This window comes from Triticum dicoccoides, chromosome 4A (genome assembly GCF_002162155.2).
Source record: "Triticum dicoccoides isolate Atlit2015 ecotype Zavitan chromosome 4A, WEW_v2.0, whole genome shotgun sequence".
Lineage (NCBI taxonomy): Eukaryota > Viridiplantae > Streptophyta > Magnoliopsida > Poales > Poaceae > Triticum > Triticum dicoccoides.
In genome coordinates, this window is record NC_041386.1 from 669,730,525 (window position 1) to 669,736,704 (window position 6,180).

A 6,180-nucleotide genomic window follows, 5' to 3' on the forward strand; every position below is an offset into this window, starting at 1 on the left:
TTTTTTTTTGATCTGTAAATGGAGTTGTTAATGAATATGCTTCATTCGCTGACTCTATTCCATTCCCTGACTCTATATGATGATATTTCTATTTCATGATATTTCTATTTCTTTGAAGCAAAAACTCTATAGGTTTGATACCCTGTATCTATTATTCTTTTTTGTATATTAGTTATTAGTGGAATTTCAGTGCATTGGGTTCTTTCTTAGATCTAGATGGAATGAAATAGTGAAATAGAATTAAAAAAAAACCCTTTCGGATGAAAAAGGAAGAATACTATGCGATATATCTCACTTGGATAAAAAAATTAAAAGCAAATTTCCCTTATCCTCGTTTGTTCCTTCCTTTAGATAAATACTTAAAAATCCCCTTACAATAACAAATCCAATTTAGAAGGGACTTCCTCCACGTGTTGAGAAAACTTTTCTTCTTCCAATTCTTCTTTTCTTCATTCAACTCAGTTCAAAAAAGATACCTCAAAATACTTCAATTGGTACGCGCAAAAAATAGGCTAATTCGGCAGCTTTTTGTTCAATTTCTCGTGGAGTAAAAAATTTATCATCAGTACGAGTCAAGGGAATGATCCCCTGGACCCGGATTTCCATATAAAGAATACGACGAGGATAAAGACCCTCTTTAACCTGAATTCTAATTGATTGGATATCCCGCATAAGGAATCGAAGGAAGACGCGATGTTTTATTCCAGGGAATCCCCAACGAAAAATGCACACTATTCCCTCTTTTCTATCAAATCGGTCATAACCACTACCTACATTCCACAAAATAGTACACCACAAGTAGGAGCTAATGAATAGGCCTGCGATTCCGTAGAAAGACATCACGACCCCCTGCGGAAAAAAAAGAATTTCTTGAGATGGAAGTATAGATATAATATTCTTACCAAGATAACTTGAAATCCCAACCGATAAGAATCCTAGTGAACCTAGAAAAAGAATACAGGCCCAGAAAAAATTACCCCTTTTTCGAGAACCTTTTAGAAGTTCTACCCATATGTGTTCTAATCGCCAATTCATATTAGATATACTAAATCCAGCAGCGGTCGATTGAAATTGAGAGAATAAGCTAAATAATTTTGACTTTACTTTTTTTTGATTCTGAAATCGCCTTCAGCAACTAGAACTCCTTTGAAATAATAGGTTAGATACATTAAATTTCTATTCAAAAAATATTCATTGATTCAATTAAAATAAATAAAATAAAACTCGCTATACCTGGCTCTGCATATTCTTTCATTTATGCTCGTAGCCTATATCCGCATCCATAACCGTTTTTCATTTGTGTGTAGAAAGTGTGTGTAGAAAAAGCCACATACCCTACCATATTATATTACTTACACTAAAAAATACTAGACAATCTTATTTTTTTGCACATAAAGAAATAAAGAAGTCATTGCAATTGCCGGAAATACTAAGCCTACTAAAGGCACGAAAATAGAAGGTAAGTTTAAATCCATCATGGAATAGGTGTCTCAATTCAAATTTACTATTTCTATCTAGTTGAAAAATATCTTAAGATTATTATGATATAATTAAGTATATCTATTATAAGAAATATTGACTATTGTATTGTTTTTTTTTTATTTTTAGTTTGAAAAATATTCTGTAAAAAAATGCTTCTTTTTTTACACACAGTTCGAGTCACTTGTTGACTCACGATTACGCCTGTTAAAAGTTTCAAACGTCCTATTTTTTGAAATTGAAAGAGAGTCCTATAAAAAGGTCTAACTTCAAAACTATGTCTTTTTTCATTCATTCTCCTTTAGTTTTTTTCTCTATCTAGAAGTGGAATAGAATAACCCGGTTGAAGGGTAATGATCATACGTCTGTAATGCATTGTATGGCCCAGAATAGGTCCTATTCTTCTACCTTTTCCAGGTAGTCGATGGCTATTCACAGCTACCACCTTAACACCAAAGAAGAGTTCGACCCAATGCTTTATTTCTGTCTTAGTGAATCCCGATTCGACATTAAAAGTATATTGATTCTTTCCCAATAAACGAAGACTTTTTTCTGTAAATACTGCGTATTTGATTCCATTTAATATGATAATACTATATTTTATTATTTTATTCGTATTTCTTTATTGTATTATACCTTAATATATATATTCTAGATATATAGAATAGACGAATCTCGATTTGTCAAGTCTCATGATCATACCATGATCTATTTTTATTCGGCTCAATCTTTTTTTTCTAAAAAAGATTGAGCCGAGTTTAATTGCAATCAATTAGAAGAATAAAAAAGAATTACTGCATTTCATAACTTATTTTTTTCTCTTTTTATTTCGTTTCTTTTTTATTTATACCTTCTCTTCTTTATCTTTAGTTTTACTACTTATCAATAGTATCTACTAGCTCGAACTCGAATTTGATCGCCTTCCATACTTCACAAGCTGCGGCTAGTTCAAGACTCCATTTGCAAGCTGCTCAGATAATTTCATTACCTTCGCGAGCAAGATCGCGCCCTGCGTTACGAGCTTGTACACAGGCTTCTAAAGCCACTCGATTAGCTGCTGCACTAGGTGCATTTCCCCAAGGATGTCCTAAAGTTCCTCCACCAAATTGTAATACAGAATCGTCCCCAAAGATTTCGGTCAGAGCTGGCATATGCCAAACATCAATACCACCTGAAGCTACCGGTATAACACCTGGCATGGATACCCAGTCCTGAGTGAAAAAGATACCGCGAGCATGATCTTTTTCAATAAAATCATCGCGCAATAAATCAACAAAACCTAAAGTCATTTTGCGTTCCCCTTCTAACTTACCTACTACTGTACCAGAGTGGATATGATCTCCCCCAGACATACGCAATGCTTTAGCTAATACACGGAAATGCATACCATGATTTTTCTGTCTATCAATAACTGCATGCATTGCATGGTGAATGTGAAGAAGTAGGCCAGTGTCGCGGCAATAATGAGCCAAAGTAGTATTTGCGGTGAATCCCCCAATTAAGTAGTCATGCATTACAATAGGAACCCCTAATTCTCTTGCAAATACAGCTCTCTTAATCATTCTTCACATGTACCCGCAGTCGCATTCAAGTAATGCCCCTTGATTTCACCGGTTTCGGCCTGTGATTTATAAATAGCTTCGGCACAAAAGACAAAACGGTCTCTCCAGCGCATAAATGGTTGTGAGTTTACGTTTTCATCATCTTTGGTAAAATCAAGTCCACCATGTAGACACTCATAACACGCTCTACCATAATTTTTTGCGGATAATCCCAATTTTGTTTTAATAGTACATCACAATAAAGGACGACCATACTTGTTCAACTTATCTCTTTCAACTTGGATACCATGAGGCGGGCCTTGGAAAGTTTTTGAATAAGTAGGGGGAATTCGTAGATCCTCCAAACGTAGAGCACGTAGGGCTTTGAAACCAAATACGTTACCTACAATGGAAGTAAACATGTTAGTAACGGAACCCTCTTCAAATAGGTCTAATGGATAAGCTACATAACAGATCCATTGGCTGTCTTCCCCAGCAACAGGCTCGATGTGATAGCATCGTCCTTTGTAACGATCAAGACTGGTAAGTCCATCAGTCCAAACAGTTGTCCATGTACCAGTAGAAGATTCGGCAGCTACTGTAGCCCCTGCTTCTTCGGGCGGAACCCCAGGCTGAGGACTTACTCGGAATGCTGCCAAGATATCAGTATCCTTAGTTTCATACTCTGGGGTGTAGTAAGTCAATTTATAATCTTTAACACCAGCTTTAAATCCAACACCTGCTTTAGTTTCTGTTTATGGTGACATAAGTCCCTCCCTATAACTCTTGAATTAAGAATTCTCACAATAACAGGGTCTACTCGATGTTAATTAGGCGTAAATGAAACTTTAGCGAAAATCTCGTAAAACAAAAAGGATATTCAATTAATATAATATCAACTCATTAAAGAAAATTGAGGGCATGCTTAGGTTAATGAATATGTTTCATTCATATATAATGCGTACACCCTGTGTATGTTCTATCCTATAGGAATTCCACTATAGGAATTCGATAGGAATTGAGTTGTTGTTATGGTAAGTTAACACGGTTCGTTATTAAACCATGGACTTGATTTACCAAATCCATAATTATTGTATACTCTTTGATAGATATAGCGCAACCCAAATTAATCCCTAATCCTTATTTTAAAAGTTCTTAATAGTTCTCTTTTCTTATTTTGAATGCAAATACCTAACTAAATACTAATAAAATTCTTTGTTGACAGCAATCTATGCTTCACAGTAGTATATATTTTGTATATCGAAGTCCTAGATAGGAAAGTAGAGTAGGCACAGATCCTCCACAAAAGGCAAAATGTATATGAAAAAAAGATTGATTGAACTTTCCAATGGACTCATTCCATGAGTAAACGATAGAATGGGATTCGCTTAGGCAACGAAATCAAGTCCTGGTCCCCTTTTCTCTCTTATTGAATTAACTAATTCATTTCCTTTTTACTTTTGGATTTTTTTGATTTGATTTGGCATTATTCAACAATAAAAAAAGCAAAATTTCGACAAATTCCTTTTTATTATTATGTTATAATTATGAGAACCAATCCTACTACTTCTCCTCCCGGGGCTTCCACAATTGAAGAAAAAAATACAGGTCGTATCGATCAAATTATTGGACCCGTGCTAGATGTCACTTTTCCCCCAGGCAAGTTACCTTATATTTATAACGCTTTGGTAGTCCAGAGTAGAGACACTGACGATAAGCAAATTAATGTGACTTGTGAGGTACAACAATTATTAGGAAATAATCGAGTTAGAGCTGTAGCTATGAGTGCTACGGACGGGTTGATGAGAGGAATGGAAGTGATTGACACGGGAGCTCCTCTCAGTGTTCCGGTCGGTGGAGCTACTCTTGGACGAATTTTCAACGTTCTTGGGGAGCCTATTGACAATTTGGGTCCTGTAGATAGTAGTGCAACATTCCCTATTCATCGATCTGCACCTGCCTTTATCGAGTTAGATACGAAATTATCCATCTTTGAAACAGGTATTAAGGTCGTCGATCTTTTAGCTCCTTATCGACGTGGAGGAAAAATAGGACTATTTGTGGGGGCTGGAGTAGGTAAAACAGTACTGATCATGGAATTAATCAATAACATTACTAAAGCTCATGGGGGCGTATCCGTATTCGGTGGAGTAGGGGAACAGACTCGTGAAGGAAATGATCTTTATATGGAAATGAAGGAATCCGGAGTAATCAATGAAAAAATATTGAGGAATCAAAGGTAGCTCTAGTCTATGGCCAAATGAATGAACCACCGGGAGCTTGTATGAGAGTTGGTTTAACTGCCCTAACTATGGCGGAATATTTCCGAGATGTTAATAAGCAAGACATGCTTTTATTTATCGATAATAGCTTTCGTTTTGTTCAAGCAGGATCAGAGGTATCTGCTTTATTAGGGAGAATGCCCTCCGCAGTGGGTTATCAACCTACTCTTAGTACAGAAATGGGTTCTTTGCAAGAAAGAATTGCTTCTACTAAAAAGGGATCTATAACTTCTATTCAAGCAGTTTATGTACCTGCAGACGATTTGACCGACCCTGCCCCTGCCACAACATTTGCACATTTGGATGCTACTACCGTACTTTCCAGAGGATTAGCTTCCAAGGGTATTTATCCAGCAGTAGATCCTTTAGATTCAACCTCGACTATGTTACAGCCTCGGATCGTTGGCAACGAACATTATGAAACTGCGCAAACAGTTAAGGAAACTTTACAATGTTACAAAGAACTTCAGGACATTATTGCAATTCTTGGCTTGGATGGATTATCGGAAGAGGATCGTTTAACTGTAGCAAGAGCAAGAAAAATTGAGCGTTTCTTATCACAACCGTTCTTTGTGGCAGAAGTTTTTACTGGTTCTCCAGGAAAGTATGTTGCTCTTGCGGAAACTATTAGGGGATTTCAACTAATCCTTTCCGGAGAATTAGACGGCCTACCTGAACAGGCTTTTTATTTGGTGGGTAACATCGATGAAGCTAGCACGAAAGCTATAACCATAGAAGAGGAGAACAAATCGCAGAAATGAAATTAAATCTTTATGTACTGACTCCTAAGCGAATTATTTGGGATTGTGAGGTGAAAGAAATCATTTTATCCACTAATAGTGGCCAAATTGGCGTATTACCAAACCACGCCCCCATTA

General features: G+C 36.4%; 2 pseudogenes across 1 annotated transcript; one reads left to right on the top strand and one right to left on the bottom strand.

Annotated features, from left to right (window-relative positions):
* Window positions 1-2,377: 2,377 nt before the first annotated feature.
* On the bottom strand, window positions 2,378-3,802 carry LOC119287868 (annotated as a pseudogene). The gene has a single exon (XR_005140985.1). The product of XR_005140985.1 is annotated as a ribulose bisphosphate carboxylase large chain-like (transcript).
* Window positions 3,803-4,564: 762 nt separating this feature from the next.
* LOC119287867 lies at window positions 4,565-6,180 on the top strand (annotated as a pseudogene).